Here is a 12,332-nt window from a genome sequence, read left to right as displayed (position 1 = left end):
GTTTGGTAATTTTACTAAGTAATATAATTACCATTGTAATTACCATTTCATAGATTTATATGGAAGAGGTTTGATTTTGTTTCATAATTTCATAACAAGTTTTGTTATTTTTGTTTATTCTTGTTTGTTTCTTTCTTTGTTTGTTTTTAATGGCGATTTAAGTTATGATCTTAATAAGGTCTTGGATTCATTTACAGATTTTTTTTAATAAACCAAAAGGATGTTGTTTTCTCATCTTGGAGTATAATATTTAAAGCTTGTTCTGTGACACACACATCTCTGCTAGATCTTGATGAGTACCAATAAAGGCTGGATTTCTTGGTAAACACTCTCTGAAGCTCCCCATGATGGAAGTGATTTCCTTAGTCAGAAATGATGAATCTCATGGCTTAGCAGCACTATTTTTTGAAGAGAGAAGAGGAAAGACAGAAGATTGAGATCATAGAATAGATTTTTGGCATTTTAAGCTGTAGAAAAGATGGTGCCAGATATGGTAAAAGATGGAAAGTAGAGCATGGTTTTGGTTATTGTCTTCCAGCTTTTTGGCTGTTCTCATTCATTTCCCTTTGTCTCTGTCAAAGCCCCTGCACTTCTGGACTTCCTTTACTCTTGAGTCCTCTGAAGTGTTCAGCTCTTCTAGGACATGATGGAAAGCTTGAAATATCCTATAAACTGTGAATATCTACAAGCAGTAAACAAACAAACAAACAGTGAATATCTACATGCTCAGCTCTGAGAAGCTGGGCTGTTGGTGATGAGGGGGGAAATGTCTGGTGAGCAGAACTCAGCAGAGAAATAGCACTTTTAACCCCAATGTATTCTCTCTGTATTTCAAATGAAATTGCTCTTGTTTCTTCAGACTTAATGCCCCAGTCCCCTTCACTTGGTGAGGATTCTGCTGCCAGCCAGGCATGGCTTCTTGGAAATTCCAGTGTTCTGGACTGTTCTGTTAGTGGTGAAATACCAATTTCTCTTTCAAACATGATCATACAGAATTGTGAAAAACACCAATCATTTGGTTTTTAAAATTTTAAAAGTTTAATAATAATAAAATAGTTATAAATATAGTAATACAATTAGAGTAATAAAAATTTAGAGTGAGGACAATTACAAGACAATAAAAAGCAAAGACTTACGGACGTCCGGATGCTCTCGGGCACTTAAGCCACAACAAGCATGTTTTGTGAACAAAGGAATAACCCTTAAAAACCATACACTGTTGCATATTCATATGTACTTCATGGTTATGCATACATTCTATTTAAAATAAGAAACTCTGTCTGGAATATGTCAACTCCTTCTTCTAATCCCCACGGCGTCTTTGAGTCTGAGCAAGGCCTGAAGAAATTAGCTTCTTCTGATAAGAGAACCATAAATTCTTCTTCTCTGGGAGATTTAGGTGTTTTGGGATTGTTCTCTCAAAGTGAGTATCTCATTCATTAAAAAAAAAAAAAACACATACATAGTTTCTATTTTAACTACAAAGCTACATTTACCATACTATTAAAATATTAATACAGCGCTTCTAATCAATATAACATAATACATATAACATTCAGTTTAATATTTGCAAAAAGCCAATCATCAAATATGCATTTTTCACAAGAATTGACCTGCAAAAGACATTTTAAAGCTCAGACACACCCTGAGCTGTCCAGCTCTTTACAATTTGCACCTGCAGAAAGCTCCAGGAGCTGCTGGGCAGGTGGGTAAGGATCACATCTAGAGGTGCTCCTGCTCCTGGCCTTGAGTTCAGCAGAATCCTGTTTCAGAGGGAATGCAGCTGGATGAGCTGGAGGTTTCCCCATGAATTTCATTAATACTTGCTCAATAATTTGGGAAGATCTGCCTTGAAAGAGCTAAAAAACACCATAGCTGTGTCTGACACAGGCTCTTTGTCTGCTGTTAGCAGGAGGCACTTTGGGTTTTGTGTAGGGAAACTGATGCAGCCAGGACTGAATCACCTTCAATAATGCCTCTTCAGAATTATTCTAAGAGCACAAAAATGAGCAGGGAAGGCTGTTTAATTTTTTGCTGGTAAACATGTGAAGCTATTTTTCTCTCTGAGTTGTAGTACCTATAACACTACAAAGCCTTTTAGAACTCTCTAAGAATTATTAATTCAACATTTTCTGTGAGCAATACAGCGTTCTTTTGCCAGCTTTTCTACTTTTTTTGCCCATCTGAGGTGTTGTTCTCTTATTTTCATCACTAAGGAAGGGAAAACACATGGATGTTGTGAGAGATGGAAATTTTACTGTGATATACACACCAACATATATTATGTTATTTTTTTTTCCAAATGAAAGAAATTCCGGGTCACTTTATAGTTATGGGCCAATACTCAATCAAACAGGACCCTCAGTGTCTGCACAACACAAAGCCCTGCCATTTTTATCTTTCTGACACACTGTAAACTCCAACAAAGCTGATTAAATCTTTTATAGTGTTTTATTTTGTACTTAGAGCAGTTGAAATTGGTTCTCATCCTTTCAGTGCATGACTATGTAAGAAAAAACAAGTAAAACACTTATTTTAATTGGATGAAATTTATATGTCTGTGTACAAAATAAAAATGAGTAAGTTTATGATTGGAAACTGCCTAACTTGGTTTAAAAATGCATGGGAACTATTTCTAAGTGTCTGTGTTAAAGCTGAATTAAACATATAAGATGATTTTTAAAATGAATAAGTAATACAGATTTTTTTAAGCTCAAATACTTAGGCAGTGTTGGCTCTCAAAGTTAATTTTTCATGTGATTATAGAACACAGCATTTCAATGGTAAATTTTTACCCAAAATTGTAAATAAAACATGCATGTTGATACTAACATCATCTGCTGAAACATCTGAAAGTATTGCAAATGAGATGAAAACTTTGTGTTTTGCTATTTAAAGTTAGGAGTTAAAGTATCACCACATGTTCTAGTCCTGTCTTGTTTTTAAAAATGTCTTATGTTACAAATGTCATCCAACCATGGGAAATTTTGTGCAATTTAGGGCTTGAGAACTGTTTGTGTGTTTGAATTCCAGTTCTGCTGATGGAAAAGTGAGCTTGGTAAATTCCTTCTCAGTCCATAGACATTTCTGAGGTTGTGTGGGAGTGCATAACTGCTCATAAGATGCAGGCCTTGGGTTTCCATCAGAGCTTGGTATTGCTATGATCCACTAAAAATCTTCTTATAAGGGGATCTTATTTGGATACAATTTCTGTGTCTGATGAAGAGCTGAGCTGGAACTCGATGGAAAGGTCTGTACAGAGAGGGATGATGTGTGTAAATGTGTCACACACACATGTTACAATGTCAAATAGACTTTTTGCAATGTCTGTTTGGGGTGCTGCAGAGCTTTGGGTGGCTGCTGCATCCAACTGTTCCATTGCACATCTACACTGCTTTATCAAGAACATTCACAAGTGACATTTATACACTTTGGCTATGTAACCATCTATAACATGAACGTTGATGTGTTACAATCTTGCTGGTGTTGGGTACTTTAATTGTTTAGGTAATTAGCACTTCAGTTCACCTCGTGCCATTTTCTCAGTGAGACCCCAGCAGCAGCCACTGCTGTGCCACACGCAGACATCGAGTCATTACAGCAGTTGACACAAGGCAGGCTTGAGATGTGTGACACTAATTAAATCAAAATCTCCAAATTAAAAATAGGTTCCTTATAACTAATGAGGAGTGACCATCTACATGAGAATATATTCATTTTTTACTTCATTGATCATAAATTATTACTGTGGTGTGTTGTAGTAAATCACAAAAAAATCCATTACCAAAGCTTTTTTATCGCTGCAAGTACAAAGAATATTAATTATTTTTGCTTCCTGAGAACATACTTTTTCTTTTTCTTTCTCCTCATCATTGACAAATGTTTGTAAAGCCATTCCTTAAAAATAACCAGGGAATATAAACTAGCAATGACTTTGCTGATGTTGGTACATACAAGGACCTCTCTTTATATTCTGATAAATACTACATGCAAGAGCTTAGTAAATGTGTGGATTAGGTTTTTAATTTTTAGGGTCTGTGGCAAAGAGCACAAATTCTCTCATCTCTGGGAAGTTTTACTGCTCAAGCTGAAGCTGTGGTCATTGAACAAGATATAAAGTGCATTGATGCATAACTGTGTTATGTTGGACCATTGTGATGGAAGATTGTAACGGCAAGAATTGTTTTATTGTTGTTTTTAATATTAAAAAAAAAAAAAAGCTACTGCTACACTGAGCTTTGTAAGACTAGACAGAGATTTGATTTTTAAGAAAAAATCATGCTAGATGTGTTCTCTTGTCAGTTCTTCATTCTTGCTTCAAAGCCCCACCGGTTTTCTCTACAGATAAATATCTTGATTAGTGTTTCCTGACTGCACAGAGGGGTTTTTTGATAGCTGGTGTGAGATAATGCTTTATCTTCCATACTATCTAATATTGCAAGACTACATCTTTTCATTTACAGCAATTTGAAATGAAAATTCTAAGGTGAAAGGTGAAATTTAGGAATATTTAAGCCATATCAGAGGACTAAAAACTATGCAAGACATATTTTTTATATCTATATTCACAATTCCAGGTTATTGTAGAAGGGGGAATGGGAAAGGTGAGGGACCATATTAACATGGTAGTAGGTCATATGTGCATATGAAGCAGTAGAGAGAAGGCTTTGATTTAAGAAAAATGGCAAAAATTAGGATATTTATCTTGACTTTAGTAAAGACTGCATTTTTTAACCTGTTCCATAGGAATGAAAATGTTGCTTTGCATAGAGGTGCTACCCTGCTGACAATCACAGTAGACATTCCAACCTCATCAATTCTTTGAATGTGTAATTTTCACTGACATCAGAAAAAAATGCAAGCACAAACATATTTTGTACTTTAGGTGTTTGTCAGTTCCTCTATAAAGTAAAGTTAGGTGTTTGTGTTACCCTCTCCCCTGATCTTAATTTTCATTCTGGTACAGTGTTGCAGTGTTTGAGCACTGTAGATTTATTAATTTATTTATTACTTTGAGCTCCTCACACCACGGGAATGAATATTGGAACTCCCCAGGCTACACAAGTCTCGCTTCCTCTCCTCTTCTCTTTGCCATCACTTGTTCTTTGTTTATTTCTGTAACCAGACAGGCTGCAGAGCAGTGGGGGGGAGGTAAGGTTTGGTGTTTCAGTTGTGGCCATGGATTTCACTGATCACCCTGAACGTTGTTTCAAAAACAAAAACAAACAAAAAACCAAACAAACAAACAAACAAAAAACCCTACTTTGTCACTGTATTTAATCCAGAAATGGTTACATTTAGAGCTGTTCAGTGAAAAAATACCCCATTCTTGTTGAATGGTAGCATTAGATGGAGGTTGGCTGAGGAGGTGAGCTTTTCTCCCTTTGCTAGGTGCATTTTCTAGTCTGAGATAATTTGGGGATGCAAAACATCCAACTTCATTTAGGAATAGAGATGGACTTTGCTGTTAATGAGCTGATTTTACTATTATCAATCTGAATACCTGCACGGCTTTTATAGCTTTAGTGGCAGCAGTGATGCTAGGTGGAAACCACACTTAATTCAGGTCCCAGTTCTGGTGGCTGCTCTTGGCCCGACCCCCTCAAGAGCTGTGCTCTGCCTCCAGCCCCACCCCAGCCTGAGACTGCCCAGAGGGATTTTTGGATAATGATTCAGTGCTGAGCTGTTTCAGAAGGATTTCCTCCACCTCTTTTTCCCTCTCCATCAGCTTTTTTGCAACCTTCAGCACAGCGTTCCCCCTGTCTCCAGTGGCCATCAGCTCCATTACAGGAGAAAGGATGAGTCCTGTGGCCCTGTTAATTATTTACATCTGTGCAGTGAAGATGAGCAAGTGTCTGACACGCAGAAAGCAGTGAGCAGGAAACAGAGCCAGAGGGGAAGTGTTTGCTGAAAAGCCATCTCAAACAGAGCTGACAGAGCCCTTATCGTGGCACTGTGCAAACAGGTTTGAAATGAAGTATTTAAAAAATCAAAGTTGTTGTGTAATAGATTTAGACTGTATTGCTTTTTGCTTGTCTGGTGTGTACAAACCCACTCAGAGGAGAAGGGGAGTGTAGAGCATTACTCTTAAAGCGTGATGCTCATAAAGTCAATATCCATACACTGTGTGCTGCACCTGTGAGTTCATTTGTGCACAATTCTGGTGCTGAGGGTGTCACAGGAGTCCAGGAATGGGAGTTTTGTGAGCCACTGTGAGCCTTGTTAAGCTTTACAGACAGATAACATCTTGAACTGTTTTGTCTGCTGTAATGCACAGAATTGGGAACCATCGTTTGGAAGGGAAATTTAATGTGGATTTTTAAAATTATTATTATTATTATTATTATTATTATTATTATTATTATTATTATTATTAACTGACCAAATTATATATCACAGAATAATTTAGGTCTGAAAAGCTTGCTAAGATTATAGAGTCCAGCACCACTGTGTTCACCACTAACTCATGTTTCCAAGGACCACATTGTCTTTTAAATATCTCCAGGGATGGTGACCCCACCACTGCCCTGGGCAACCTGTCCCAGTGCCTTTAGAGGTAGAAATTTTTCCCAGTATCCAATCTAAATCTTGTGCAAATTGACTCCATTTCCTATTGTCCTATTACTTTGGAGAAGGGACAGAGCCCACCTGGCTGCCCTCTCCTGTCAGGGAGTTGTGCAGAGCCACAGGATCCCCCCTGGGTCTCCTTTTCTCCAGGCTGAGCCCATTTCCCAACTCCCTCAGCTGCTCTTGGTACTCCAGACCCTTCCCAGCTCCATTCCCTTCCCTGGACACGCTCCAGCCCCTCAAAGTCTGCTGTGTATGAGGAGCACAAACTAGCACAGGATTCAAGAGGAGACTTAAGATGGTCAATGCAAGTCCTTGGTTGGATTTGGGATGTTTGGCTGGGGTAGCTGTTCTGATGGAATTTGGGAATTTGACCAGGTTAGCTGTTTTTCTGCTGCCTATGCAGAGCAGAAGGAGCTGTTGACATCCCCCAGGTAAAGAGTGGACACTTGTCACCAGGTGTGTGACAAGTGGAGCAGCACAGATAACTGCTGGTCAGACCGTGGTGACTCAAAGGCATCTTCTGATTTCTGAAGTTCTTCATTTTCTCTTTTGTTGCTGTTTGTTTTGGTGTTGGTTTCTACAGTCTTAACTCCTCTCTTAGCTTTGGTCATAAGCCATGACTTTTGTGTGCCGGAGCTGCATTTGCTCACTTGCCAACTCACAAAGCCACTGGTTGCCACTGATTTTATTGGTTTTTTGAAGTGTTATTTTGTAGATAAAATGCTGTGTCTGCGAGGTCAGAGTTTACACTTCTTGTGCTGTTACAGCTCAATACTTCTACTTTGCTCTTTTTTTCAGTTATCCACATCCTACTGTAAATGTTTATTATTCTCCTTACATGGGTAGCTGAATATCTGATTTGATTGAAGGTGACTTCAAATTTATATTAATTATCAATCTGCATGGTTGAATGAAGCATATGGATAAAAGTGACTATGGATAAGGGGTTACTTATGCAGCATAAATCCTTATTAAATATGAAATTCTTTCTTTGCATATATATAAGATGGCACAGAGGATTTTAAATCATTTCCATACATTTATCCCAGTGTTTCAAAGTCTTGGTACTAGAAATGTGCCTCTAGTCTGTGTAAAAACTGACTTTATAAAGCAGTTGTCATACCATTAGATACCCTATGTGCTTAGTTTACACTTAGATGAACTTAAAAATACAGAAATTAATACCTAGTATTCAACCTCTGTGAGAGTTCAAATATTTAAGTTAAAAAAAAAAAAAAAAGAAAAGAAAACCCAATACAAAACCATCTAATTTTCCCATAAAAGCAATGTCTTCATCAAGGAACAATATGTCTTGTCTTGGCAAGGGCAGAGACATGACTTTAAGATGCTGTGATTATAAGTTTTCTAAAAGATGACCACTTTTGAAATTTCTGTTTTTTGATAATGAACTGGGCAGAAGATAAATCAAAAACCCCACCTGTGAGAAGACTACTCACAATTAAAATTGTATCAGATATTTTACGTTACTTGGGCCACATGTTGCAGGTTGTTTCTTGCTGCCAAGAGTGATTTTAAAGAATAAAGTTTTAAAATCAAATCTGCAAATTTAAATGTCATATTCCACACTCTGAGTCACAGTAGAAATGGTTCACCAGCAGTGCTTTGGAAGAAAGTTAACAGAGAGAAAAAATCCTCACAATTTTATATTTGTGTTTGACAAGCCACATACTCTTATCTACCATAGTGCTTTCATTTAAACCCATATTTATCCAGAGAGATCCCAAAATTGGTGTTGATTCTTCTTCTTTAAGATAGAATTTAATTCAAAGGCCATGGAATAAGGTTTTGTTCAGGATAACTGCTCACTGTGGAGAAGATTCACTCCAACAAGACACTTAGGAGAGCAGGAAGGATGTGCAAGTCACTGATGTACAACACCAACAGGAATTTTGAAGATGTCCCACAGTTTGGTATAATTAGTTCTCATGGCTGAGGACAGCCCAGGATTAGAGCTGCTCAAAAAATGCTGGTCTTGAGGTAAATTGGACACAGTGATGTAAAAGGATGTGCCACATTTGGCTGCCTTGTCTCTTGCTTAAAATTCCAACTACTTGCCTAAGTTGTTCAAGGAGAAAGCACTTTGTATAATCATAGTTGAGAGAGACAAAGGTGAAAAAATAAAGACAGAAGTAGCAGCTTTGATGCTTTTTTTGGTAACAGTTGTCAAATAGAAGCATCACTTATTGAATTTCCAATAAATGGATGTGTATGTTTTACTGTAATCTAATAACTTCCTGTGAACCTTGAATTTGTGTTGTGCATCCAAGTGCAGATGGAAATTTGCAAATATCCTTTTGTCATACTTTGCAACCCCCCTAAACTTACTACGTGAAGTTGTACCTTAATTTATGTTAGAGTAGACAGAATGTTTCTCTAAGAGAATTTTTTTTCTTCAGAAGAAGGAAATGTACATAATGAAATAATTAATAATAATTAATAATTTCATAATTAATTCAAAATTTTTGCTAATTAACAGTAGTATATATGGTAATAAAAATAGTGGAACTAACCAGTTTGTAGAGCCTTAGTTGCATTCTCCAGTTTGAAATGTAGTGGAGCAGGAGCCTGAGGTGAGGCAGGCAGAGTTTTCATTAAGCACAAATTCACAGATGCCCTATGAGGAGTCCATGGTGAAATGTCTCTGCTGGTTCTGACAGAAGCCTTTAATACTTTCTTGTGATGCTTCTTTAGTGTGAACCCAGAGTTTGTGATTGACTCCTCCCCTTGTTTCCTCTTGGAGGACATCACAAGGACTCCCTGACCTCTTCCCAACCCTCCTGACCTGAGGGCCCCTTCCCTGAAGGGGCTGGAGCTGGATTCCCTGTGACCTGCACAGATATTGCCAAAACTCTGTCCAGTTTTCCTCCAGTGACCAAATCAGAAATGGCTTTCCCAGGTGATCTGATAGCCAATGAAATCTGGACCCGAAATTAATCTCTCTCCCGTTTCCAGCCTGTCTCTGGGCACAGGTTGTTTTCTGGAGATTCAGGGAAAGCAGCAAGAATCTGTGCACCTGGAATGGAATGTGCCTGGCCTTGGCAGCCTCACCAAACCTGACCATCACCCCCTGTCCCTAGGGAAGCACCCAGTGCCCAAACACCCTCCCCTGAGGCTGGGACAGCCCTGCCTGCAGCCCTGGGGGGCTCCCCCGTGGCCCTGGGGGGCTCCCCCATGGCACTGGCTCAGCTTCTGCAGCTCAGCTCTTTCCCCTTCCTCAGCCATCTGTTCCCAGACAATTACTTACAGAAACACTTGGATATTCTGCTTCCTGAGCCGACTCTCTTGAGCTGCTTGCATCCTCTTTGCCCTCCAAGCAGCGTCCCAGGATGAATGTTTGAAACATCGAGATGTTGTATTACCATAATTGCAGCCAGTAGTTTTGACTATTTTTCCACCAACTGGCAAACCTAGGAATTATTATGTCTTTTGAAGGGAAGAAAAGACACCATCAGTCTTTTATATTCTTAGCATTCTTGCACTGATGTAAAATACACCGAGATTATTTTGAAGAAGAACACTTTTAAATTCCTTTTCCCGAAGTTCACTTGATAACGCTGCCAGAAGTGGCTGTCTGTTAAAGGGAGAGTGAAGAGGTGTAAACAAGATAAAAAGCTACTCTTCTTTATTTGCATTAGACATTTCAGAAAGTGCAGCAGCTGGAAGGATTCAGTGGGAGAAGCAAGTGTTGCTTCAAAGGCATCACAACATGCAGCTTGATTTGGCTTTTTAATTTTTTTTAGTTTTTTCAATAGAGGTCATAGAAATTGTGGGCAGGGAGGCCTGCTGTTCTATTCTACTGGTGTTAATGGTTGAGACTTATTACCATTTAGAGTTTTTTTGCAGACAAAATAAGTCACAAAACTTCTATAAAACAGGGCTTTTTAGGACTGAAGCTCATCTTCACTTTTAAGTCAAGTTGCCTTCCAAAGCATGATGCTTGTAGCAAGTCAAAGTACAAATGAATTTATCACATGGATAAGGGAATCACTTCCAATCTTCTCCTTTCACAAGTGGTGCACAAAGTTTCTCTCAAAACCAAAACAAATTGAGTAATACTTCCTGGAGTGTTTTTCAGTGTCCCATCCCATGTCCCCAGTCAAAGAAATCTTTATTAGCAAGCTCTTCTATTAGTATTTTGAGTTAGACAATATGTATAGAATTGTGCAATGTTTGTGTCCTGGAGGAATCTTGTATTTTAAAAGCAAGTAGCATCAAATCAAAAATGTGATAGACAGGAACGTGTCAGACTAGTCTATTAAAGGTTTAAATGTTAATCAGAGATTCCTTCTTTCACTCATTAAATGTAGGATATATGTAAATATGTTTTTATAGTTTTGGTCACAGATCTGAAATTTTCCGTTTGCTAAAGTATGAAAACCTTCAAGTGATCTCAAGTTTATAGTAATAAGCAGGTACCATGGTTGACATGCTTCACAGATCTAATTTTTTTTTTTCAAAGAATGTTCTCTGTATTAGAAGAAAATACTTTTTCACTCCTCACATTCTATCACAGATGCCCTAACACAAAGAATAAGCAAGTTATTACTGGCAAATCAGAGAATTAGTTTGCCTTATTTACGTGTCAAGTGCCTTCAAGTGCTGATGCAGCTGAGGTGGTAATCAAATGAAACCTTGTGGTTTTATATGACCTACCTGGCACTGAGCTTTGGGCTGCTTTATTTATGCTCTTCCTTCAAAGGTCTGCAGAGTCAAACCAGTCCTGGAGGAGTGCCTGGCACTGCCAGGGCTTGTAGGTACTGTAGGTACATGGGATGCTTCATGGCATGAAGTGTCCTGCCTCCAGGGTACAAAATGAGCAATAAAATGCCTAAAACCTAAACTCTCTGGTTCTCTCTTTCTCATTACCATAGTCAGCAAATCCTGACATCTAGGATGAATTTTGATCAACTTTCAATGTTCTGTTGTTAAGTTCTTCGTGTATTTTACTGAAAAATGCAGGGAATACATTTTCTTTGTGAAACATTTTAATCCCTCTATGTTTGAATTGCGTGTATTCAACCTGGAGCATGGTGATGATAGTTTGTGTTTCATCCTGGGAGCACACAAATCCTTTGAGACAGGGTACATTCATCCCCACAAGCACTGCCTTTCCACCCCTAAAGCCAGCATGCTGTAATCAGGAATCCCTGTAATCAGGAATTCCTCAAGGATGTCATTGGTGTCCCTCAGGGGTACCAGGTGTGGAGCTGGAAGGTCAGAGGAGGGAGCAGGGCACTGCATCCCTTTTTCCTGCACAAGGGATGGGCCCTGTCAGAGGCTCCTGCTTTGCTTGGGGAAGGAGAGCACTGCCCTGTGCTGTTGGGGTTTTCTAATTGGGACAAATTTTGTACATTAGATTTTTTACTTAATGGTCTGTGCTGAGAGGCATCTCAGCACATTTGTTATAGAAGTTGTAGATTCCTCTCAAATGGTTTGTCCTGCTGACTCCAAGAGACAAGACTTGAGAAAAATGAGATTTTCCAACTTATTAATTAGAGAGCTTTCAGCTACTGCCAGTGATTTCTGTCCTTCCTCCTGGAGTTAGTGCCTTGAGGGAGGTGAAAGCATCTTGCACTTGAGCACTGTGCATCCAAGGATAGATTTCCCTAAAGGACTGTTGCAAGCTCCCAGCACAGACCCAAAGCTCCAACACAAGAAATCCAGGAGGTTCAAGTTGTTTTCCTAAAAAACTCCCAATCCCTTTGGTCTGTGAGTAGCTAATGATATACAATGTGTAAATT

At 38.7% G+C, this 12,332-nt stretch overlaps 1 protein-coding gene across 1 annotated transcript in view; it reads left to right on the top strand.

Annotated features, from left to right (window-relative positions):
• Positions 1 to 12,332, top strand: part of LRP1B (LDL receptor related protein 1B) — a 634,437-nt gene that overhangs the window by 249,016 nt on the left and 373,089 nt on the right. The window lies entirely within an intron of this gene.

This window comes from Vidua macroura, chromosome 7 (genome assembly GCF_024509145.1).
Source record: "Vidua macroura isolate BioBank_ID:100142 chromosome 7, ASM2450914v1, whole genome shotgun sequence".
Taxonomy (NCBI): domain Eukaryota; kingdom Metazoa; phylum Chordata; class Aves; order Passeriformes; family Viduidae; genus Vidua; species Vidua macroura.
Note: the sequence above shows the minus strand (reverse complement) of the source record. Positions and strands in the feature narration are given on the sequence as shown.